General features: G+C 51.3%; 1 protein-coding gene across 1 annotated transcript in view; it reads left to right on the top strand.

Moving 5' to 3' along the window:
* The window catches only part of LOC119111440 (putative serine/threonine-protein kinase SIK1B), a 49254-nt gene that overhangs the window by 1147 nt on the left and 22622 nt on the right, over positions 1–25485 (top strand). The window lies entirely within an intron of this gene.

Below are 25485 nucleotides of genomic sequence, written 5' to 3'. Positions count from 1 at the left end.
TATTGAAATCACCAGATAAAACTGCCATAGCATGCAAGCTGCATCTACGCAATAGAAGAGGGAGGGGGCTTTATCTGTGACTAATACGCGTCTGGGGGCTGCATTGGTCACAGTTAAAGGTTGGCGTATGTATACATAGTGGTGCACAATGTCCCCGATCTGCACAGCACACACACGTGGAGGCAATCAATTGTGGTGACCATTCGATGCAATATCTTTAAGGGTGTTCAGCGCAGGGTTAATGTGAGGCATATTGTTCAGTTAGTCATAAAACAGGTGCTGTTGACCATTGGCCATTTTGTTAGGCTACAACGCTTGCTTCATGGCAAACAACAACTAAATCTAGTTATTTCTAGGATTTAAGGTGCTGAAGTTCATGTCAATGTGCTGTTTCTGCCGGAACCAACCCAATGAATTCACTCTCGTCTTTGTCCTGTCACATGTGTCATGTCAAGCCGAACGTCACGACCGTGCGACTTCGATCAACTTGTAGATGCGATGGTAGGAAACTGGATATATATATATATATATATATATATATATATATATATATATATATATATATAGCGGCCCTTGGTGCCGCGGAAGCCTGTAGTTTTGCCAAGGTTTGTGGTCGTCTATGTTGTGGTAATTTGTGTCACCTGCTCACGTGCAAATACATGGTTGGCATCCATACGAGTGACCTTGTGATACCACAACCTATCCTCGTCACCGTTTATCATATAAACATGTTTGGTAGAGACCTGTAGGCCCTTGTTATAATGCCCATAAACAGGCAGAGACAAACCGGTAACCGCGGCACATCGGGGTGAACCCTGGGATAGACGAACTGACCTGCAGTACGACAGGGCTTACCCATTAGCCGCGTGACCATGGACCATCCGACCCGAAAACAGATAACCCCAAATCACGCGATCTTCAATCGGCCAAACCTGGATCACGCCTAACGTCACACAATGGTAACTTTACGGGAATGGAATAGTCTGGACGTGAAGACTGTGCACCCGATTCAGGCATGCAGACACACAGTCGTTCTCCGGAAAGGGGGTCAAATGTCACATTTTATCCGAACTCCTGCAAATCCGCTCAAAATCTAGCGTAAACATCTTGGCTCAGGGAAGGTGGGGGGGGGGGGGGGGGGGCGGAATGCCCCTCTCTTCGCTACATGCTCGCGTCCGAATCATCTGGACCTGGCCGCCTCAACATGAGTCACTGAGCCCGGACAGAGCACGAGGAAGTGGTTGCGTGACAGCAGCAGAAAACACGGCGCTCGACTCGGCTCCGTTCTGTCCGGGCCGCCCCGCCCACACTTCCGCGGGGCGATCGGCGCGTCCCAGGTCGGGCAGCCCCAGGCGGGGAAATTCCCTCTAACATTGCCTGATGGTGAGACGGCAGCTGTGGTGATGACATTGCCTGATAACATTGCCTGATGGTGAGACGGCAGCTGTGGGAGGCAGGCGCCAATTGGTACGTGGGGACTCTCCACTGCTCGTCGCCACGTTCGGCGGTCGGCGGAGGCAGGGCCGGCTTTGGGATCAAAGGAGGAAAATGTGAAACCATGGGCAAACGCACGCCGACATCAGCTCATTTCGTGCTTGTACCGAAATTACAGTGCCGCCTTTTACATCGATTCACGCACCGCATAAAACCGCCTTCACAAACTGCGCTGTCCAGTTGGGTGCCGATCTCTGCTCAGAGAGAGTGAGAAAGAGAGAGAGGGGGGGGGGAAGATAGGAAGTGGGAATATATATATATATATATATATATATATATATATATATATATATGAATGTATATTCTCTTTTTAGCAATATATATATATATATATATATACATAAACGTATACATATGTGTATATATGACTGCAAACAAAAGTGCAAACTATACTACACATATAGGCGGCTTATATCTCACCGCTGTTTGTTTTTTTGCTGACCGCATTGCTGTGTTTTGGCGTCGGCGGGCGTGGGTGGCGTTTTCGTGGTGCGTCCACCCGCCGACAGGTCAGCCATCCATGTATCGGGAACATTAGTGACCTGCTTCAGTGAGAAGTGCGCTGCGACAGGTGTGCCATGATTGCAGAATATTACACCTTATCCTTTGGGCTCGGAACCGGCGAACGCGTAAGTAGTTATGCGACGCAAGTTAGGTGTGCTCAATTAAAGCGCTGTTTTCGTTCACCTTTCAACGTAGGGTGTGCGTGGAGAACGTCCAGACGTCTTCTGTGGCATCAAAGTGCCGCACTAGTCCCAGCGAGAACTCTCGCCAATATCAGCTATCAAACGTGGCGAAGAGAACACCAAGTGAGAACAACATTGTTGCCCCTTCTGTTTGGCGAAACGTGAATACATCTTTCCCGTAAGCATCGGAAAAATGCCTCTGTAGTTAGTAGGCAAAGCACTGCGCACACGATCTGATCGGGCAGATCAGGCAGCCTTGTACGTAATGATAAGATAGCGATTAGGGTTGGAGGCTTGAGTATTTTGAATGCCGAGTTTTAGGCTGGATGGATTCCGATGAGGATTCGGGTTCAAACTGAACACAATTCGAGTGCATTTTCATCGTTGTGTTGGAAGTTGAAGCTGACGGAATGCAATCAAAGGAGGACGGTGACGAAGTCCGGTGCAGAAACGATAGATAAGTGGTAAATTTAGTTTATTTTTTAAAAATGTGGACACAGATGGGATTCCAAGTACTCGATTGCATGCTTAACAAGTGACTATCAGGATTCGATGTGCTTTTTGAGATTCGAATAATCAATTTCGGGGTTTGATTAAGTTCCCGTTTCCAGCATTCGAGAATTTACAAGCCCCTGTTTCTAGCATTCAAAGATTCACGAGATATGAAATGATTAGAATTTACTCGTGCCCTGCCAATCATATCCTCACCTCTAATAGGTACAGGCGAATAAATGTGAATACTCATGATATAGCGACATGATGAGGCTTTCGCGCGATGCATATTCAAGGGCGGGGACCAGCAACGCAGAAAACTTTGAATTTCGAAAAATAAAGGCACTTGCCTCTCCAATTCGGGGTTATAAATGAGTCAAGTGCACGAGCTACAGGCAAATATTCTACGTCCTGTGCCCACCCCTGCATTGTGATGTCGATGCCGTTCAGGTTAAAAGCACCACCCCTCTGCCAATTCCTGTTAAACGTTCTCGAACGTTTTCAATGAAAACTTCCAAGTTTTTGACAAGCGTGCACGGCTGCCTGTGGTTTAGGGACCTATATTCAAAGTTTGTTTCTCGTCTGAATTATTTTCATGAATATGTGCATCATTTGGATTATGCTGCGCTTTGGATTTTCTCTTGATGGATTTCTTTATCAATTGCGCATCGCCCGCCTGCTGCAGGCGAAACATAATTCAGGGTTAATAACGCGATACCTGGCTGTATCACACCACCAGTACATGCCATGACAGGTCAACTTCACGGATCCAAATGCATCGTGCTGCCCATTTGGGAGAATTTGGTCCACAGCTTAACGTCTGATACAAACGACTTATCAGCTCGTCACCGGTCAACGTAAGTGGCATGACTCGAAGAAGTAGAAATCGGCATGGCAACGTCTGAAGTTACCGTGCCACGCCGTGACTTTGACCTGAAGTGTTCGCATGCTCTGCTTCAGACGCAAAAAGGTCACCCTTTGGTGCCGCTTTCAAGGTTATGCGAAAAATTATCCTGGCTGCTACAGGGTTACGAAGTCGTCCAACAATTTGGGATTCACGAGGCGCCTCACGCGAAACTTCATCGATTCCGTGAAGAGCTGCGCATCGTGTCAAGTCTGTCGGCTGATATGCCGGTCCAATCCATGCAAACCTTTCCAAAAGTGTTCGCTTCTATGCGGACGCTTCCAGGGGCATGTGATCAGCCGGGCCCCGCCCGCCGCCCCGCCGGAGGGCGGCCCGCGCGCCGCTCTGTCTGCCCCGCGGGCTTCCCCGGCGCTGCCGCGGCGCCGGGCCGGCCGGCAGCAGCGGCGGTGCCGGCGGCGGCGGCGCGCTGCAGGGCTGCGCACGGTGAGGCGGCGCGCACCACACCGGCAGTTGGCGCTCGGTCGGTGGCGAGGACGCGGTCGCGCGCGGTGCGTCGACGCGGCACGGCGGCGAGGCATCGGCGCCGTCCCGGACGCTGTAGTGGAGGCGCGGCGGCGAGGCATCGGCGCCGTCCCAGACGCTGTAGTGGAGACGCGGCGGCGAGGCACCGGCGCCGTCTCGGGCGCTGTAGTGGAGGCGCGGCGCGGTTATCCGGTCTTTGTTTTCGCCATGGCGGATGCGGGGGCTCAGCCGACGCCGCCAGACTGTGCCAGATGAACAGTCGACTACACTGTGACAGCTGAGGTAAGGAGTTGGCCAGACTGTAACAGCTGAGCTGAGGGCTTGGTCAGACTATGGCAGCTGAGGTGAGGGATGTGCCAGAGTGTCACAGCTGAGATGAGGGCTGAACCAGGCTGTGGCAGCTGAGGTGAGGGATGTGCTAGACTGTGACAGCTAAGATGAGGGCAGGGCTAGCCTGTGGCAGCTGAGGCGAGGGATATGCCAGACTGTGACAGCTGAGATGACGGCTGCACCAGACTGTGACAACTGAAGTGATGAGTCGGCCAGACTATGACAATTTGTGTCTTGGATATGGATAAGGAGACACATTATGGTGTCAGGTGTTCTGCATGCCATGATTTGCCTTAGGTAAAAGTTAATTGTGGAACATGAAAGAATGTGTATCGTTGTTGCTCTGGAGTTATTTTTAGTTCAATGTGTGTCGAAAGTTCAATCGACGCACGCTGAACTCTGCACAACTCATCATCCTGCTTTTTAACTTCGTGCTTGTCTCTTCCGAATAAGAATCACTGCAATCACCTACCAGCCATCTGCGGTATATGCGCCAACTGCCGGCTTCCCTACAGCGGGCGTTGTAGGATGCACATGCCGGGCGGCGGCTTCCAGTCCACGCTCAGGTTCCGGCGCCCGGTTTCCATCGGACAAAATTACCCCTAGGCGCAGCTTCAACGGGAAAATCCGCAGCATTCGCGTGTGAAACGTCCATTTTGGGCTGCCGAGACAGCAGTGTCCGGAGCACAGCTGGACAGAGCACAACACAGCCCGCCTGGAGCACAGCTAGACGGAGCACAAAACAGCCCGCCTGGAGCACAACTGGACGAGGCACAACGCAACTCGCCCGGAGAACACAGCTGGACACAACACAGCTGGACGGAGAACAACACAGCCTGCCTGGAGCACTGACGGACGGAGCACAACACAGCTCGTCGGGAGCACAGCTGGACAGAGTACAACAACACAGCCCACCTCGAACACAGCTAGACGGAGCGCATCATAACCCGCCCGGAGCACAGCTGGACGGAGCACAACGCAGCCCGCCTGGAGCACGGCTAGTTGGAGTACAACACAGCCCGCCTGGAGCATAGCTGGACGGAGCACAACACAGCCCGGCTGGAGCATAGCTGGACGGAGCACAACACAGCCCGCCTGGTCAATAGACGTGTCCCCGTCTAATTATCCCCACTGGAAGCGTGTGGGTGGTCCCACGGGGAAGGTCACACTGAGGCTTGTCATGTCGACTGGCGTCGTTATGTCGGCTACTCAAACAAAACGCTCCACTCCTGTATGAAAGCACTGAACAGGTGAAAACGCTTTATTGCAGCGAGGTGACAGGCTGCGCTTAATTTTACATCAACTAACTGTTAAGGACTTATGCATTTCTGTCGCTTGAGGATCTGCTGATGCATCATCTCTAATAGAAACTGTGCTAGCATCGCTTCCCCCTCACCATGAGATACGTAGAGCAGTGATTATAAGTGAGCTAAACAACAAAAGCGGCATTTTATTCTTCCACTCCTGCTGGCTGGAAACGATACGTTTGGCGATCGTACTGCCTTTGTATCGCAACGAAACCCGGCGTTCATCACATTATGGGCTACAAAGAAGTTAGTCGAGTACGGATTCAAGTCAGGTTTTGTGGGTGCTACCCACTGTGCGATGGCGAGGACTGCAGTGTTGCAAGCGAACATCCCTTACGTTGCCCACTTGACATTCACCAGATTAGTACAACCGTGTTATCCGTTCAATTCTGCACGTGGCTTTAGATGGCATCTTCGAAGTATGCTTCATTTTTGGCTAAAAACCGGTTAGGATGAAACATGAGCTGCTGTTTTAAGTTCTGATGACGATAAAACGGACACGAGCATTTGTATTGAATTGGATTTGACCAAATTAGAAATTACTAAGTCTATAAGCGACTCCCCTCACGGCATCGAGAAATGAAAGATGGCGTCGAGAGCAGCTGGGCTTAGACCATATTTACTAATTATATATCCACACCCATTGCAATCGAATTATTCACTAATTTTTGTTCGGCGCGGGACCCGGCGCGCAAACCGCCGGAGCAGTCTGTCACTAACTCGGGAATCTTGTAGTCTCTGTGGCCTGGCCGCGGTCGGTCAGTCGCGCTTCAAAGGGCTGAGCTTTTGCAAAACCATCTGTACCGCCATGCAGTATTGAGTAGCAAGAAGCACAACACTTTGAAATTATGGTGTGACGTTTTCAGAACATGTGCATACAAGCTGGTTGATCAGACAGGGTCTTCGTACAACATTGCAATGCCACCTAACACTTCACCTTCACATTGGCTTGAAAACGGAAATACAATATTGCCACGGCGCGAAGACGCTGACGAACATGTGTCGAAACCGTGATTTCGCCACAACCTGGCCCGGCAGCAACACCAAGTGTTATCCGACAAAGCGGAGAGCGTACAAACGTGCTGACAGGAGAACGGCTTGGTGGGAGGGGACGGTCACGTGCACAAAAGCGCAGATCAGGTATGGGGCGGTTGAAGACGTCTTTTAAGGGTGATATCAGCTCTCGCCATTCAGAAAAGGTGGAGATGTGAGACCAACTGCACTGTGTATGTGAATGTGTTGTCAACAAAGGTCTAAACTAGATCAATGCTGCTCAAGCCACAGGGACACTATAGTTCGATCAAGAAAAAGAAACCAAGCATTTGAAGCTATCAATGCTGCTTTTCAGAACCGGTCCCAAATATCACAATCCGGGGCCCACGCAGGGAGAGGAATTGGACTATGAAACTACACATCTCACGGTAATCCCAGTGCACCACGATCAATACCCACGCAAAAGTGTAAGTTTTCTGCAACACTCTAGCCACAGTCACTGGAAACATCCTTCCCAATTCATCGATGCTGTTACTGAAATGTATGCCAAACCAACCAATTTTCACTCGGAATGCTATTCACACACTGCATGCGAAGGCCATAGATAAGTGAACCCCTGTGTGTGATAGGCTCACGAAAGATGGGCCTTTCAGCACTGATGGAGCCCACTTTTGTGTGTTTCCAAAGACAGCTGACTTGACTTGCTCATGTGTTGCGCCACGTGCAGGACGGTTATACCCAAAGTCTGACATCAGTCTGCCCGTCCCGCGACGCAAAACGCGTGTCGATGTTCATATTGGCATGAGTTGGAAGACAGTTCAGTACGTCTTTAGTGAATCCGTACGTACGTCTGTATCTGACGAGCTGGACAAAGAATTGAGCCAAGGCATATTTGTTTGTAAATCCATCATTTTAGCTCCTAAACGACTGTGGTCGTTTCTGTGACGCTGGGAAAAATCACGATTGGCTGGATGAAACTTGAATTTGGAGGGGACAAACTGACCTAAAAATAAATTTTTGACCGATAACATGAAGTTGCTTTGTTGACGTTAAATCGGTGAAATTTGCTCAAACACAATATGATACGGCGAAATATGACTGACTGCTCTTAAATGAATGATGAGACGTGAGGGTAAACACCAACTTTCAGTTGATCATGTACAACATGGAACTGCTCACATATACCAATTGCGGAATACTGTGTCATGTGCCCGAGTGGCCTGTTGATTTTTGAAGGTGTTGTATCGGTCACACCTACTTTGAGTAATGTTGGTACAATTCACGGATACGTATTCTGAACAATAAGTCAAGATGCTGTGAAGGTGACGGCACTGCAGCGGAAGTTTGAAGCATGATGAAACATGTGATCGGTACCAGGAACTGTTGGGTAGCAGATACTGCTATACGTCGTGGGAAATGGTGATTCCACATATTGCGAATAGTTAATTCTCATATTTGTATGCACGTCGATACAAACATAAAACATAATCTGCGGTAATGTTCAGCACCGAGCCTTCCGTTTCATACATAGTTTTGTAGCAGCATAATGATGGCAGCCACTAGTTTCCTCACGTAAAAATAGCTCTTTCATGTGCTTATCCAGACACATTCATCCAATATATTCGCTGCAGTTACTACATTCCGGCTCGGAATAGGAACCAGACAGCATTCATCAGACTCGCTAGCGCTTGCTTGCTGCATACAAAATCCGTGATCATTGATGTACGGAGGCACGCCGTCACCCTCCCTCTGTCAGGCGTACGGCCCCCTTGATACCGCTGGTGTACCAAGGCCCGTCGCAAGGGTCACCTTCCCTCTGTCGACCTGCGGCGTCCTGTTTTGTTCCGCGGTCTGGTGCGCCTGCTTGAGTCAGCCCAGACGGGAGCGGCAACAGAGCCCGTGGAAGCGACCACGGAACGCCGCAGTCAACGCTACCAGCCGTGCACCGGTGGCAAAGGTCGCACGCTGCAGTGACGGCAACACGGCTGACGGACAAGAGGGGACAGATTGAGAGAGAGGCAGAGAGCGAGAGCGAGGTGGGGATGGGGTGGGGGAGGGGGAGAGCGGAGTTTGGGCAAGAGGGCGAGCAAGAGCTAGAATGAGGCGGAGAACGGGAGCGAGGGGAGAAGAAGAGGGACAGAGAAAGGAAGAGGAAGAGGAAGGGGAAGAGGTGGAGGCAAAGGAAGGGGAAGAGTAAGAGGTCAAGGAAAAGCAAGATGGATTGGAAGAGATACAAGGAGAGGTGGTGAGGTGCGCAACTGCAGAACAGAGCACGGCTAGCAGAATATACTGGCATGCCACTAGTCTGTGGCTTCGTCACACGACAGTTAGGGTGTTGAACTCGAGTGCACTTTGCACCGCGGTTCGTGCTACCACACATCAACATATTCAGCGAGGCAACAAAGTGCCGACTGGCAGCCTTACCCAGCCTGCAACGGCACGTGGGGGCTGTAAGTGCCGTTTTGTACCGTCGGCGGCAAAAAAAAAAAAACTACTCGTCCGAAGAACGTGACGCGCGGCCGGGCGGCGGCGGGCAGGGGAAGGGGACGGGGGGGGGGGGGGGGCGGCGATAGTAACGCCCGCTGACGTCACGGTTGGCGTCAGCTGGCGCCAGCGGCCGTCCGGCCTCGTGCGTGATAACAGGTCATGGCAGCGGCCCGGCGACGCCGACTGGAGCTCTGCTCCGTTTCGCCGTGAGGTTCGTGCCAGCGGCCCGCCGCGGGTCGACAGGTGACCCGGTGAACAGCGGTCATCGTGAAGCTGGACCGCGGCGGGTCTATGAAGTGCGCGCGACTCACTGAACGGCAGTTTGCCAAGCATTCGAACACTCGAGTCAACGGCGTCCTTTTCACGAATTCTGACGCGATAGTTTACAGATTTAATCATAGTACACGAGGCACTTACGTACGTACAAACGTTTGGGTGTCGATTCATTAAGGTTGGGAGATGAGACATGTTAAATAGGACACTCGTAGCAATAATTGCACAAAGATACATCAAAGCAATGGATAAATAGCACAACACATACTCCCTCCCCCCCCCCCCCCCACACACACCACACGGATGACCAATGTCAGAACATTGAACTCTCCGTACCGGATATTAATTTGTTGTCACGGACAAACATCACGCGAAGTCGGCATCTCGACCGCGAATCTCATTTCCTTTGCCGCCTGCACGACATTTCACGCCTTTGTCACATTGGCTGGTCGTTTATGCCGCGTCACACGGATAATCACGGCCGTTAGCCGTGTCGGCGACGGTATCCGGCCGTCGCACCGGCGCCGAGCATCACGGCCGTGGACCTGAGCGCGGGGCGGGAGCGCGCGCGGCGCCGGGTCGTCGTCCAGCGCGCCGTGCGCTCGTGACTCGGAGCCGACCAGCGCTCCTCCGAGCGGTGGCCGGCTCCCGCGCCGCTGCCGTGCGGCTGTCCCCGCTCCTGCGTCGTCGACTGCAACAGCTGGCTGGCCGCGGCACAGCCGAGCCGTCGGCTGGCGGCGGCTGCGGCCTGCGCAATGCTGGACCGCTCGCGGCGGTCCGCTGCCGGTGACCAGCAGCTGGGTGGTGGCCGCCGGCGACCAGCAGCTGGCCGGTGGCCGCTGGTGACCAGGTGGGGGCCCAATCGGCGGCGGCCCGCCGCCCTCCCGCTGGTCGCCGAGCTGCCCCGGGGACGGAGCCAGGTCATCCCAGCTGGTTTTCCAACCCCGAACGCTGGTCACAAGCGTTACACGCGATGCGTAAATAGATGATTAGCAGTTGCGGGCAACAAGTGGAAATGTAAGCCATCGCATTTTCCTGTTGGCCTCGGCTAAGGCTGGTTGCATGCACCAGGTTTCCGAGGCGTCATCGGGCACCACATCTTGGTGAGCTACGGCTCCGAATACCACGCCGATCTTGATAACGGACCATGCAGAACGGAAATATCGAGTGTGCGCCGTAATGGACAGCCGAGGCGCTGTTTGGTGCTGGCCCTGATAGTTTGATTGCCATCGACAGAGGTATACTCAGATGTTGGAAAATGGGGGAGACGGGAGGGGTACACTGGAGCAGAACGTCCTTTTTCGCAAAAGCCTCCAAAAAATAAAGAAAATGCTTGGGAGACTAGTCCTTCTGACCGCTCAGTGAAAAAAACAAACTGAAAGTGGGGTCAGTTACAAATGGCTGCCTTGTTAAGATTAATAGAATGGTGTTTATCTAATCAAAGATTCGAAGGATTTTCTCGAGGCGGGTATGCCGCATAATTCCCCTTCCCCATCCACCTCCCGCAGGGTGACGTAGATGTTACCCACTCCAGCCTTCCTCACGCACTGGTTGACGAAGATCTTACAGGATGCAGACAGGGATTAACCACTAGTCACATCAAACGTGCCCTCTGATCCTCTGAAATATGTAATAGGCTCCCAACCAGCTCCGGACACAGGGTTTCACAAGAATGTGGAGAAAGCGTAGCGGCGAAAATATGCGTCCAATAGCACGAATCCTGCAACTTTCCCTCCAAAAGGGCATTTCTCTCCGTGATCCCCGACCCTCATGGAAGGAATTGCCAGAGGCCGTACACGCCTTGCCTAGTCCTACATATCCTGTGCACCTTAGCACCAAGCTGTCAGTATGCATATATATACTGACCCATGTATGTAAGAAATACGCACCCAAGGCTGACTGCTGACAATGATATTATTGTCATAATCTCCCTAAACACAACTAACCACATGCCCGTGATCAAGACTTACCGCACCTGCAAAACTCAGGGACCAGCTATAAGTCAAAGTCAACGCAGTTAGGCCATTCGATTTTATTCACACCTGCCTGGGTGGTGATCAGTTAGACTCCTAAAGGTTTTTCCAAAATAACTTCCGAACGGTGCGGCATAGCCGTGCCAAACTGTGCAGAACTGCAGCCAGGTAGACAGCCAATCTTTTATAATTGAAATAAGATGTACCTTGTACGGTTGCTGATCTATGGCGACGTCAAAGTCAGACCATGGCTTTCAGCAAAACAATTCCAGGGGAGTCGTTCAATCCAATGCTACAACAGAGTGTTAGACGAAACCATATAGCCTCGAGGCGGGCTCTGAAAATGAGACTATTGAACCAAGGATAACGACAAACTCCATTGACCTTGAGTTTGGTATACAGGTCAGGTCGAGGTCGAAACCAAATGTTTTGTACAAGAGGGGCAGTTTTGGGGCAGTTTTTGGTAGTTAGTACTTACGAATGGGCATGGCTTTGTGGGATGGTTTTTAACGTTCTTTTCAAATTTATTGACATCATGGAGGTCAACAAATATGTTACTTCAACTTAATGAAGGCCAGGTCTTTGATGCGAAATGAACACAACTAATTTTTGTTTTGGTACAGGCATCTAGATTAAAGTTGGTTGCATAAGGAGGCCTGAGGGAACTACACGATCTGGAATTTGACATTGTTTGACCTTATACGACCCAAGCAGTGCTTACGATATCCCAGATATGGTTTTGATCAGTCAATTTTGATATTTCCATCCATTAAATGCATATCTAGCCATAAGTGAAAATTAGGTGGGTAGATCAGAGAGTGTAATGGGAGCCTACCATAATAAAATACTTTGATGTGGACTATTTAGGCAAGTCGAAGGCGCGCTAGTTTTGGCGAGTTTGAATTTGTCACCGTTTGAACGACGCCTCAGTATGTCTTTCCACAAATTTGGCACAGTAGAAAATGTACTGATGCCAATCGACGATTGCATTCCCAAACAGAAGCTTGCATGCCATGCAGCACCATTTACGTGAGTTCGTCCGTGCAGAATAATTTGACATGCATATTCAGCGTGACAAATGTATGCGGCAGTGAAACTTGATTTTCAACCACTCTTTTATCCACACAAAGGATCGACGCACTTTATCTACATTAGGTTGTCCTCATCATATCAGCTGCCTCCCCCCAGAACCCACCGCAAGGCTCGAATGATCGCGATGTTTTGCTAACTTCAGTGTTTCCACTGTTCATAGCCCGGGGTTTTCCACTTGAACACAAACAAAGCCGAGCAAAAATTTCAGTCTGAAAATTGGCATAGATACGCTACTTCTCCAAACAACACTCGACCCACAAAACTTCCAAGCTGACTTGATTTTCTGGCTTGAAAGTTCTGTAGTTTGTTACTAAAATCTGCCCGTTCCACACCATTACCGAAAAATGTACTCCATTGGACACCCGAACATTTCAAACGCAGCAACGACTTGCAGTCTGGGCTCGGCGTTCCGGGCTCCGAGTCTAGGAGCCGTCATACTCGGGCATGGTCCACACCAGACTCGGCTTGCCGGCTGTTGGTGAGCGCAGGTGGGACTCATCTTGACTAAAGGCAGGGAGTTCGCTTGTGCGGCCACGCTCGCACGACTCGCTTTTTAAAACAAAATGTTCCAAACGTTTCTGCGTGCGTGGCTTCGGGTTCAGAGAAAAGCCGTTGCGTGTACCCTGAACCCACCACGCAAGTCGTGCCGTTCAGTTAAACGGCTGATATCGTCTCCACCTTTCGCTAGACAGGAACGCAGATGGCTTTTTGCGCCGCACAATGCTGCGGCATGGCTGCACTGTGCCTGGGTCAATGAACCCTCGTTGCCCAGTTGCCAGCTGACCTTTCCACTTCAGTCGCGCCAAACAATGCGCCCAGTTTGGGCCTCGTACCCAGCGCCACCAGACTGCGAGCCCAGTATCCTTCCCCCAGACCACGAAGACGGCCAGCTGGGCGTGTCAAAACAGGGACGAAAACCAACAGGAGACGGCTTCAAGCCTAAGGACTGCGGAGTACAGCCGTACCCGGTTCGGAATCGGGGTCATGATTGCTATCGGACTGGCTCGCGTCTGGCGGTCTGCTGCAGCTGTGCGAGGTCTGACTCACCACATACCCGAGGTGACTGACCCAGGTCACTCGCGAGCGGAATAGTCGACGCTGCCACCTCGCACCTCTCGCACAGTGCACGCACACTGACGATTTGCGCCTCTACCTCTCACACGGCGCGGGCCGCACAGTCACACTGACGATGGCCGCTCCCATCTCTCACACGGCGCGGGTCGTACAGTTGTGCCCATCCCAAGCGAAGAACCTTTTCACAAAATAGGGGAGCTTAAATCTATATTGAATTCGGTGGTTTCCATGAGTCGCGCTATGATTAATGTTCCACGTTGTCGGAGAATGAGGGGAGGGGTGAAACCGACACCCTTTTTTACTTTACTCACGTATGACGCCGACTGAAGCCGCTCGAAATGCTGCGATTTGCTCCGCCCAAACCTCCCTGATTGATGCGTTATTTAATCAGCCGGAGCTCGGTAGGAGTAGCGACTGGACGCGTGGGCAGTGACGACGTATGCGTGTCGCGAGTGGGGAGCCAAGAAGGATCCGCTTGTGGATAGCTAAGCGTCATCTAGGCCGACATTTTAATGGGTGCACCGGATGTGTTTGCGCGGGAAGTGCTTCGTCGCATACCACACTGACCGTGGTGAGATTATGTGCGCCGTTCGGTCAAGTCCAGAGGTGCCGATTGGATTCCATTTTTGATTTGATTTTGATTGAAATTTTGAACATTCCTTAAGTGAGATTTAGGAATTGGATGGGTAAACAGCTTTGAAATTTTTCGTTCAGCCGGTAACCATTCTGTCCTATCGCAAATTGGTGTGCATCTTATTTGTTTGAAATGTGGCTCATTTTGAACACATTTTGATTTGGGAGCATAAGCAAGATTTCCCAGACCAAATATAAGACCGCTATCTTTTAAAAGAAATGAGGTGCGAAGGTCCTTTGATAAAGGGCATCGCTGTTTATCTCTTTAGGAGAGCCTGTTATACTCACTTACCTAGCTGCGATACGTTACCACTCACTATCCGACTAAGCTGCCGTCGCCGAGCTCAGTGTAAGTCAAGTTTAGCGGACATCGATACAAACTGTGAACCGCAGATGTTTCCCGAACGTTTGTGACGCACGCTACTTACCCCCGATGACCTCCTGTCTTGTCATCCCACTGTTGTGAGGGAATGCAGCAGCGCGAATAGTCACTGGGCTTCTGGCTGTGGGTAGAAGTTATGTTATGTTAAAAAATACTCGGAAATTTTTGGACAAGATTGTTTTCTGGACACTTTTTGGAGCGGACAGCGGGTCCATTCTTGGACTTTGGATTGAACTTTGGGCAAGAGCTTCCGGAAAACGGCACCTCTGGGATAGTCCAGCGGGTCAAGAACCTCGACCCCGTGCCGCCTGTTGCCAGGGGTAACCGCAGCACGCAGCATGTTACACGTCACCGAGCAGCTGATACCCGCGTCACGTGACGCCGGGCCGCGCCGCGCCGTCTGCGGCGGCCCGGCGCAGCTGCAGCAGCGCGGGCCGCCGGCCGCGGATGGGCGGCGCCCATCACGGCCGCACGTGTTTTGCGACCCAGATCGCGCCGGCCGGCGGGCCGTCAGTCGGCCGGGCTTCGCGGTTGAGAGAAGAGAGCGGTGGCGGCCAGCGCACACAGGACGCCGGCCGGCGTCATGCCCGTGTTCAGCCTGCGAGGGACGCGCCGCCAGCAGCCAGGTACAGCCACAGACCGCGCGCCCTGGGCGGTGTCGCATGCCGCCGCTGGGAGGACGGTAAGGCTCTGTAGTGCAGCTCTGGGGCGTTACCCGCAGCACAGCAAGCGCCAAGCTGTTGCGGGGAGGGGGAGGACTAACAGATATCAATTTGTCATAGATATTGAGGCACTGTCTTAAACAACTTTACGAACGTCACTATACGCTATATTACACTTATAAACAAACTTATCAACTTGTTTGAGAATGCATTCGTGACGTCAGGCGCGTTCTCGAGCTGTGCCCTTCACGTGTCGCATGTAAGCAGGCTGCTACGCCGGGCGCGAGGTCAGCTCAGTCAACAGCGATCTCTGCACACTCCCTGAAAACAAGTGCCCCCAGATCTGGCAACAGCTCTGCGCGCCGGCCGTTTGAGAGTGGGTATCTGGTTTCCAGAGACGTGTTATAAACCAACTGATATCAGCGTCCAAACACAGTGGACGATTCTTCGTAACCCAGCTATAGGGCAGATATCTTACCCAGGCGTTCCGACCGGAGCATCGAGGCCCCCTCCGATCACCCGACCGGAGCATCGGGGCCTCCTCCGATCACTCCGACCGGCGCCTCGGGGCCCGGTCAGAGTGATCGTTAAAAGATAATAGGTAGAAGCTCGATATCACCAACGTACGATTGTCTTCAGTGCATCACACTCCCGCGACTTCCTTCTGCTCTAATCTGCAACCGTCACTGTGCAAAATGTCATAAAATGCTTCTAACTGTTGTATATATATGCTTGTTTTACCTGAGACACCAATAAGACTCCGATATAAAAGGCGGCAGTCAATCGTTTCGATCAATTTCTGTGACCTCTATTCGCCAAATTAAGGCTTGTCTGTGATCCTTATTATCTGGGAGGGCTCATGTCTTAAAGTACGCGCTTCAAGGGACATTTTAGAAGAAAAGATGCCACACAACCTTCATCCTATTGTCTCCGAATGTTGGCAGCAGATATAACTATCAAATTTAAGAAGCCACAAAGTTTCAAGAGTCTGTTAAGGTTTGTTTGGAAATGGTGAAGGACGAACCTGGTGGAATGGGAAGGAGCGGAATCGGTTAGTGGACCGGACAGCCTTTAAGGGATTGGACATGCAGAAAAACGACTTCGGGGGCTTCATGCGTTGACAGATGATGCACCAGGGACGTCCTCCTTATTTATTTGATATTCTTCTTTTTTTTGATGGCCCTTTTTTATTGACAAATCGCACGCCATTACACCATGTGAAAATTTGCACGTTATTTCCTCCTCGCGACACCAAGTTCCCCGGCTTCTTTTGAACCAAGCGACAGTCATGATGTCCGACGGTCATGCTTTGTCCCGAACGGCTGCTCGCCGTGCTGAAACTAGGAAGTCTGCCCAGTTTTGGTTGCAACGCGAGCGCGATGGGAGTGGGGTACGCTGCAGTGGTAAGCAGGCATGGGCTTGGTCCAAAGGCTTATTGTTAGGAACTAGCTTTTAGTTCCTGATTCCGGGATCATAAATAATCAGGGAACCAGGAAATAAAGGCAGAAGCTCGGTAGGGACCAGGATTTTGCATTGAATGGTCCTGAGGGAATCAGAACATTCCAGGAGCTAGCCTAAGGGCAAGCGGATTGATCCATCAGGAACCAGGATTCAGCGTGTAATACGAACACAGTTTCAGCAAGAACCAAGACCCATCATGAATCCAGAAATAACCAAGACCCAGTTTGGAATTATGATGCAGGACCAGCGAGAACCAAGATCCAGAACAAAATAGGAGAACCAGCGATAACCAGGATCAGACCTGCGACCCTCATCAGGAATCCGCGCGTAACCATAGGCGCATTCATATTATGGACGTCGTATAGGAGATAGTGTGGAGCGTATGAAGGACACCTTGTATTTCAAACATCTGTCACCTATGGTAGATAGGCACTAAACGGTGACCCGCACTGGTGTTCACCGTCAAACTAATGAAATGCAGCGACTGGGATCTGGAGTTTTGTTAGTGAACCAATGGGAACTAGAAACAAGTATCTGGCGCTTGTGAGAATTTAGTTGGAACTGTTGACCAAACTCTGGTCCTTTTGTGGAAGTAGTGAGGGAAATCAAAACTGGCGTTAATAAAAAGCCAGTTACGCAAACACCAGGCTTTGAACCTGGGAGCATTGGAAAACAGGCACGTGTGGGAACTAGACAATCAGTTACAACAGTTATTCCGTTTCATAGCGTTGTAGAGGAAAACAAAGAGCAGTGACAGTATTCAAGCTGTTTGGTTTCTTGTATTGGGAGGAGAATGCTTTTCAGTGTCTGAATCTCCCACATGTTCTCGGGATGGTAAGATTACGATGCGTGCTAGAGCAGTTCCTCCCGATGTATTTTCGCCTGCCACGATCCTCATTTGTAATTATACGCATCGTTTATCATGTCTGAGGGGAGGCAATCCTTGCGCAACAGATAGCTACGTTTTCAAGCCTCTTGTCACGCTGAACAGCGCGCTGATTCTTGCCATCTGCCCAGATGACGCATAAGCCCAAAACTAATATCCCGTTAGCGACAGTGGGCTGTTTATCACCCATCTGGTCTTGCAAGGACAGACACTGGACATCCAGACCGCAGCCAGCGTTCTCCTGCAGTGTTGTCCTGGAGCACGGCCAGTCCAGGCACGGACCTTGACTGCCGGCTCCGTCCAGACAGCGACAGCTCTCCTGCACATAACATGAGGGAATGTAAAAGTTTCCTTGTCATTAGAGTAGGAGCACCGAAAGCACAGCACAAATTAGAGCTGTAATGAGTTGTGGTTGAAACCACATCCGCTGTCGCTGTAAAATCTGCCAAAGCCTATTAGCCATGTGCAGCAGGCTGGTACACGCGATAGCAAGAAGCCCCACGCTGCCTGCATTGATCACACCCTTTCGTGCGATGATATGTTCTTGGATTGCGAATCTTATTTCTAGAACGGTGAGTGCTGAACACTTCCCGTCAGTTGAGTGACCTGGCGCAAATGCCTGCGGCAAGGATAAGTCGGAAGAAAACTGCTGCCATATTCATAACAAGTCAGATGGCATCTCTGAAACTTTTTAAGCCTTTTAAAGAGAACGGGATGCACGTTGCCACACTCCTTTTATGGAGCGCTAGCGACTACATTGGACATATTAGAGCTCAGGCCACAGCACAACCGGAACCGGGCCCTTCGTGGGGGGTCTGGCGCGCTAACCATATTACTCTCTTGACGCATCTTCACGCTGTCTAACTGTATAATGCACTGCTAGCTCTGCTGCAGAGACATTGGAAATATCGATTTGCCATAGATGGTCAGTATGAATAGACACTCAGCACAAGGCTCTCTCTCTGTGTGTTTTTCCCTCTCTCTCCCCCCCCCCTCTCTCTCCCCCTCTCTCTCCCCCTCTCCCCCCTCTCTCTCTCTCTCTCCCCTTCCAGCATTATTCAGTATACGGCCCATACAAGATGACTTCAAATCATATGTTTGAATACATGCCCATGGCTTTTCGTCTTGTATTTATCAATAACCATGTGAAGTACCCACTTTCCCGGTACGTGCTCTCGCGTCGGTTGCTACTACCCGGCTCTTTCGAACAACGGTGCAGTGGTCTAAGAGTAGCAGTGCAGTCGTCTGAGGTCCGCGAGCATGCCTGTGTTGGTGCACGAACATGCAATCGCAGTGAGAAGCGCAACACGATGCGACAGACACATTGCGGGAGGTACGCTGCCGTACCGTGGAAACTCGATCAAGTTAACTCCGTGCCATTCGGCATTCCATTCGGTGTGCCATTCGGTATGCCATTCGGTATGCCATTCGGTATGCCATTCGGTGTGCCATAGACTTAAGTAAGCGCAAACGCTACGTTCTATGTTCTTGCCTCAATGCGCTCACTGAGGGGTCCGCCTGCTTTCCAGCTGGTGGCGTGCGCGACAAAGAGATGCCTTCGGCCAAAGTACACGTCAGCGCAGCGACCGACCGTGCCAGGACCGCCATCAGCGCCGGCTCAGGTGAGTGCGCCAGCGCCAACTGACGCTATCAGCGCGCTTCTCGTCAATCGCCATTTGTCACGCTGCTGCGGTGATTGTGCGCGCTATGCTGTAAACGAGCCACCCTAATGAGCACACTTATGTGGATGCCTTGCTAGTCGTCTCGCACGAGTACATATTTGCATTGTCCTGCTCACACCACGGTGGGGGACCGTCCAGAATGCTTCGCATCGTCTCTGAGAAAGGCAGGCGCTTTGTTCGAGCTTGGCTCCGGGGCTGACCTTGTCCGTCAGCTTTGCAGCCCGGCAACGCTGAGGCGTCGGTCTGTTTTTCGTCTGGCGACACTGCTCGCGGCGGAGGGGGCGGGCGCGACAACACAGACCGTATCGACAACAGTTATTACGAGGGCGACTGCGGGCTGTTGAGTCTTAGAGTCTCACTTTTACTATAAGGACGTTTTCTTATTTGAGCGGCTCGAACCAGCCATGTCGTGTCGCGTTATAGAAAGAAGCCGATATCTGGTCAATGATCAGTCAATGGCTAACGCATTGCTCAGCAACAAAATTCTTTAGAAGTTATGATTTATACACCCTCAGGCATTTGCGTCAGGAGTTTGCGAGCCAACTTTTTATCAGGCTGATTTTACTGCAACATTGCCATCCCTATACGGTTTGCCCCTCCATTCGAGTAGCATGGTAAAGAAAAAACTCTCGAATCGCTGTCAGGCTAGGGGAATCGGATCGAAACCGGACCCACATCCTGGCGTCAAAGAAACATGACACAAGCCAGTGCTGATGGGGGAGAGAACGGAGAATCGTGCCAGCAAACACGCCAGTTGATGTGTGTGGAGACCAGCAGACGCCATCCAGCACAAACCGTGGATCTTGGCCTGGGGTCGGGGTTCTCGGACAGCGTAACGTGGCTGCAGGTCCCAGGTCTGCAACCGGGCTTATGCGTGGGTGCAGATCATGCCGAAATATTTAAAAGTTTTTGAAGCACAACAAGAAGTGGGGCGGCAATGCAGCTTGAAGTATACGAGCTTGTGAGGTTGAGAGCAAGCACGTGCCATGTGGGATCAATGCCTGTGATTTAATTTCTGAACCTTCGATAAATATTCGCACTTGACCTGACCTGCGTTCGGTGGCAGCGGCCATGGTAGAGGTCAGGTGACGTCAGAGGGCGGGATGTAGCGTGCCGAGCACTGTGACACGTTAAAGATTACCAACCAAATTCTGCCGTTAACCTTAGCTCACGCCAAGCTCTGCTTAGCGTGAGCTCAAATCCCAGAAATCTATTCATTGAAAAGGTCCAGCTCAAATATTACCAAAAAACAAAAACGAAGCTGGCGAGATGTGAGGGAATGTAACATATACGCATCAAATTCCACTGGCATGGATGTTACGTTCAAACTCGACATGAACGCACGACACCCATGCTTTCCACCACAGTCTAAGTCATATTAAGGTCAAGTTATGTCACAGACCTAAATCGAACTGGTATAATCTTAAAGGGAATGCTTCACATTTGAAGACAGTGAAGCAAGCATCAGATATGTTGAAATAAGCTCACTTGTAATTAGTGGCATGCTTTTTAAATGGAAAAGACTGGTCTAGACAGCACACATCTCTGCTTGATAAATATGCTCCCCCATGCGTCAGGGTTTGGTCACGTCATCGTACCCTGCACAACATTGATTGAGAGCCAATTGACGGCCGTTATATTTGGAAGTCGCGCTCACGACCGCCAGATATGAACGCCCCGACTATGCTATTTTCCGTGTCCTTGAACGACGCATGGCTCATGGAATGGCAGGATTTGAATGACGTTATTATGAAGTCATGAAAGACGAGGTGATTTTGAAATGCTTTCCCCGAAATATCTTTCCCAGTTTTACGGGCGTGTAGCTCAGAAGCTAGGTCTTTAGAGGGGCGGGGTTGTGAACAGCACGGGAAGGTCTTCAAGATGGCTGTTTCAGGTCAAAACCCCATGCAAACGTGGAACGCTCCCTTTAATTGATTGTGGATAATCCCCAGTGTATTTTGGGGTATTGATATTGAACTTGAGATTTGTTGCACACAATGAGCACAAATTCATATTTGTTTGATAACCTTTTTGGGCGATGTATGCGTGCCTCTGTTTCATTCCAGCTTGTCATAGTTTTTTGTTGCTTAGCCTGACGTGTTAAATAAACAAAAATAATATTGAAGGCCTGCATAGGAACGTTGCAAAGGTCATTCTTTTCGTCAACCTGTCCAGCGTTCTGCTCTGCAACCGATTAAAGGAATGCTCGACGATTGTGTGTAATTTCTTGTCATAACCTGACATAGCAGATCACTTGCCAGCCTAACACCTTAAAGCTGCATACTACTGGCTTTTCGGCATGACAACATACCTGCTTTTGGTGCCTCTAGCTCATTTAGAAACGAAATTGGACATCCAGCTTTGTTCGTTACGCTTAACTCAGCGTAACTAAAAGAGGGTTTTCGTCCAGTCTACTAGGTGCATAACGACATTTCTAAAACGAGAGGTCGTGATTTATTGACGGCCCCAAAAGAACTGCACGCTGCAGGCGAATATATCGCTAAACATCACTGCGGGATCCCAAAACTGTCTGGCACGTAGGTGCGCCAGCCAGGCGGGTCCGACACATAGGTGCGCCAACTACTTGTATCTATCATACAGATGCGCCAGCCAGATGTGTTTGACACACAGGTGCGCCAGCCAGATGTGTCCGACACACAGGTGCGCCAGCCAGATGTGTCTGACACACAGGTGGTGTGTCTGACACCTAGGTACGCCAGCCAGGTGCGTATGACACATGTGTGCGCCAGCCAGGTGTGTCTGACACCTAGGAGCGCCAGCCAGGTGTGTCTGAAACATATGTGCACCAGCCAGGAGCGCGTGACATGTAGGTGCGCCAGCCAGGTTTGTCTGACACACAAGTGCGCCAGCCAGATGTGTCTGACACATAAGTGTGTCAGCCAGGTGCGTCTGACACAAAGGTTCACCAGCCAGGTGCGCCTGACACGTAGGTGTGCCAGCCAGATATGCCTGACACGTAGGTGCGCCTGACACATAAGTGCGCGAGTTAGGCGCGACTGACACAAAGATGCGTCTGACACATAGGTGCACCTGACGCATAGGTGCGCCAGCCAGGTGCTCCGGAAACATAGGGCGCCATGTGGATGCGCCAGCCAGGCGCGCCTGAAACATAGTTGCGCCACATAAGTGCGCCAGCGAGCAGCATGACCGAGAAACGGGTAAGATCACCTTTTCCGGAACCGATGTGAACAATTTCAGTCTGAAGTGTTCAGGTCTTACGCCATACTTGGGCTACAACTGCCAAGACCCCCAAATCTTGGCAAACTTCATCTGTTTTACTGAAATTGCCAAGGCTGACCGGCGTCAAAGACAGTCATTCTGCCTACAATACTGTTTGAAAAATAGCACGCGGATGCATCAGGTTACCTCCACCTGCCCATTTCACAAAAGTTGGCCTTTCCAACACATTAACCAAACCCATGGGTATCGATTGAAAAAGGTGTCTGGCTCGATTCGCTCGGTTTTTGGTATGTCCTGGCATAATCCACGTGACGACCGTCAGCTCTCACCTTTGCTGTCTTACTGCTTGCACACCGCCCAAGGCGTGTTATTGGTGAAGTAGCTACTCAGTGGCAAGTCGCCTTTGATCCTTCGTCAGTTGACTGCCAGGTGGGACTTAACAAAAAAAAAAACAATCCAACACCATCTAAATATGGATCTAGACTGGCAACCGTGCTCCCTTAGCCGATCGCATACACCTCAGAACGCCTGGCAGTTTGGCCTTCTCTCGCATGTTCTTTCTCGCCGCCTCTGGCCGTGGTCAGCGGCGGGGCACGCTTCCCGGGCCTTTATCATTGGCGGCGCGCGGAGCAAAGCCTCTCGGGCCCGGGCGCGCGGGGTGACCTCAGCCGACTCTGCGTCACGTCGCACTATCAGCACCGGCCGCCCACAAAAACGGCGGGCCGGCCTCGGAGCGGCGGCGGCTGCCGGCGCCGTCACCTGCCCGCCCTGCCATGTCTTTGTGCCGTGGCTGAGTCAACCGTGCAACAGTGCACAGCGCCGCACGGCCTGCCGCGCCGCGCCGTGCCACAGATGGTGCCCGGCTTTGCGTCCCTCCCAGCTGCCCCAGTTGGGCGTCGGTCGGCCGCCGCTACACGCCGAGGCTGGGCGCGTCTCGCGTGCTGAGGACCGGCGGCCGTCGCTCGCCGGCAACCGTGCGTGAGGAGACCGGACCCCTGGTGGGAGCCGCGCGTGAGGAGGGTGGACCGCTGCCACCTGGACACCGAGCATGTACCGGCGGCGACCCCACGGTAGGCAGCGACCGAGCCCGGGCTCCGGCTCTGACTCTGGCTCGGACTTCGGCTGCGTCTCTGGCTTCGGTTTCAGCTCCGGCTCCGGCTCCGGCGGCAGCTCCCGTCGTTAGGCAGGAGGTCGACTTGTCTCCGCCCCCCGCCAACTACTGAACGGCAGAGCGCTTCTTATCTACGGAATGATTGAGACGAGTCCACAGTGCCGCGGCTGCCATAATTGCTCAGCCTGTCGCCCTCATCTGGCGTGTAAATGCGGTTGCAGCGTTTCGGTCAGTGAACCCTCCGGCCCGTGTCAGATGTTCGTGACTCCTGGTAGGGACTAAATGGTGTTTGGCTTTCAGCTATGTTCGCATCACGACCCGAGGCTTCTCCTTGGCATTGCTGGGATTCAAACCGGGATCTTCTGAGTGTGAGTTTGGCGCCCCACCACTGGGCTATCCGGGAAGGACGATCTTTTAATGCTACAACTTGGCGTCTTCCGTCTCCGGAATATTCTGAGGAAGTGCTCGATATGTGGGGCTTCGAACTGAACCAGTCATTTCGAAGACCATTCGGTACATTTTACGGCCCTGCCCTTCGTAAGAACTACATGCCTCCAGTCTCTGGGCTACACGCACTTGAAGATGTGCAGACTATGTCGGGGAGATTGTTTCAAGGTCACCAAGACAGCCATGACGCTGTAATAACGCCATTAAAATCCTCCTATTTAATTGACCATGCTGCGATCAAGGCCAAGAAACATACAATGGTCGAGTCGTTTATATCTGGCGTTTGCGAGCGCGCTTTCGAGATATGACGGCTGTGAGTTGGTACTAAATCTGTGTTGTGCATGGCACCATGCAATAGTATATTGAGGAACACCTTATTAAACAGAGAAATTGTGCTTTCTAGACTTGTCTTTTTCACTTAAAAGTATACCAATAGTTGTAAGAGAGCTTATTTCATCATATCTCATGCCTGGTTCAGTATCTTCAAATGTGGAACTTCTCCTTTTAGACTCAAAACACTCAACAACACGCCCGCAAAGATTACTGACGATTAAGTTTAAGCTTTTTCGAGGTCATTTAAATATGCATGACGCCATAGCAATCTCGTTTAAATTCTGCCACCCTATAGACATGCGGCGTTAAGGCCACGAAGAATGCCATTGTCCAGCCGCTCAGACACGGACACAATTTCCAAATAAAGTGGCCGTCGAATAGCTCTCAGTCAATGCTGGGCCAGTTGTGCATGTTTTTATCACGATTTGTTGGTAGTTTAGCTTAGAGCCCTTACGGGTGGAACTGATCATTTCAGGGCTGTCATTTGAAGGATTTTCCGCCAATTGAAAGTCATATTTGGCTGATGATTTGGCTGATGATGATGATGTACTTCTTGGCCTACTGATAGGGCTGTTAGCCAATACCAAGCGTGCTGCCTCCTTGATGTTTTGAACCCTAGCGTTGATCTCTATCGATGGTGGTTATCTCCTGATGGTTATGGGAATCCCTTGCTGCTCGACGATCGCCTTCCGACCACGTATGCTTTGCCACGCCGTGACTTAGTCTCACCCCGGATGGCAGCATTTCGGTGCTCTTCCAGTCTGACCGACAGCGGTTGACTCGTTTCTCCTCTGTGGAGAAGCAACGATGAACGAGGATCTCTGTTTCTTCTTCGATGTGGCATGGCGTTACGCAGTTTTTAATATGCGCTTCAAGAGGCCGTGGCCTGACGCTGGTGAGTGTTCTCCGGATCATTGAGCTGCTTCTGATATCTGTCCTGGTGTTGTATCGTCCGAAATTCGTCTGAGCTCTGACAAGCACTCTCCCGTTGAGTCATCATTGCTGATGGTATTAGCGCGGTGTTGAAAGCCTCTTGCGATGCCTTCTTGGCTGCTGGTGTGACTAAAAGAAGTGATTGCGGTGGGTTGTTGTTTGTTTG

This window comes from Pollicipes pollicipes, unplaced genomic scaffold (assembly GCF_011947565.3).
Source record: "Pollicipes pollicipes isolate AB1234 unplaced genomic scaffold, Ppol_2.1 Scaffold_7261;HRSCAF=8764_pilon_pilon_pilon, whole genome shotgun sequence".
In the NCBI taxonomy this organism is placed as follows: Eukaryota; Metazoa; Arthropoda; class Thecostraca; order Pollicipedomorpha; family Pollicipedidae; genus Pollicipes; species Pollicipes pollicipes.
This window is presented reverse-complemented; position numbering and strand designations above follow the sequence as displayed.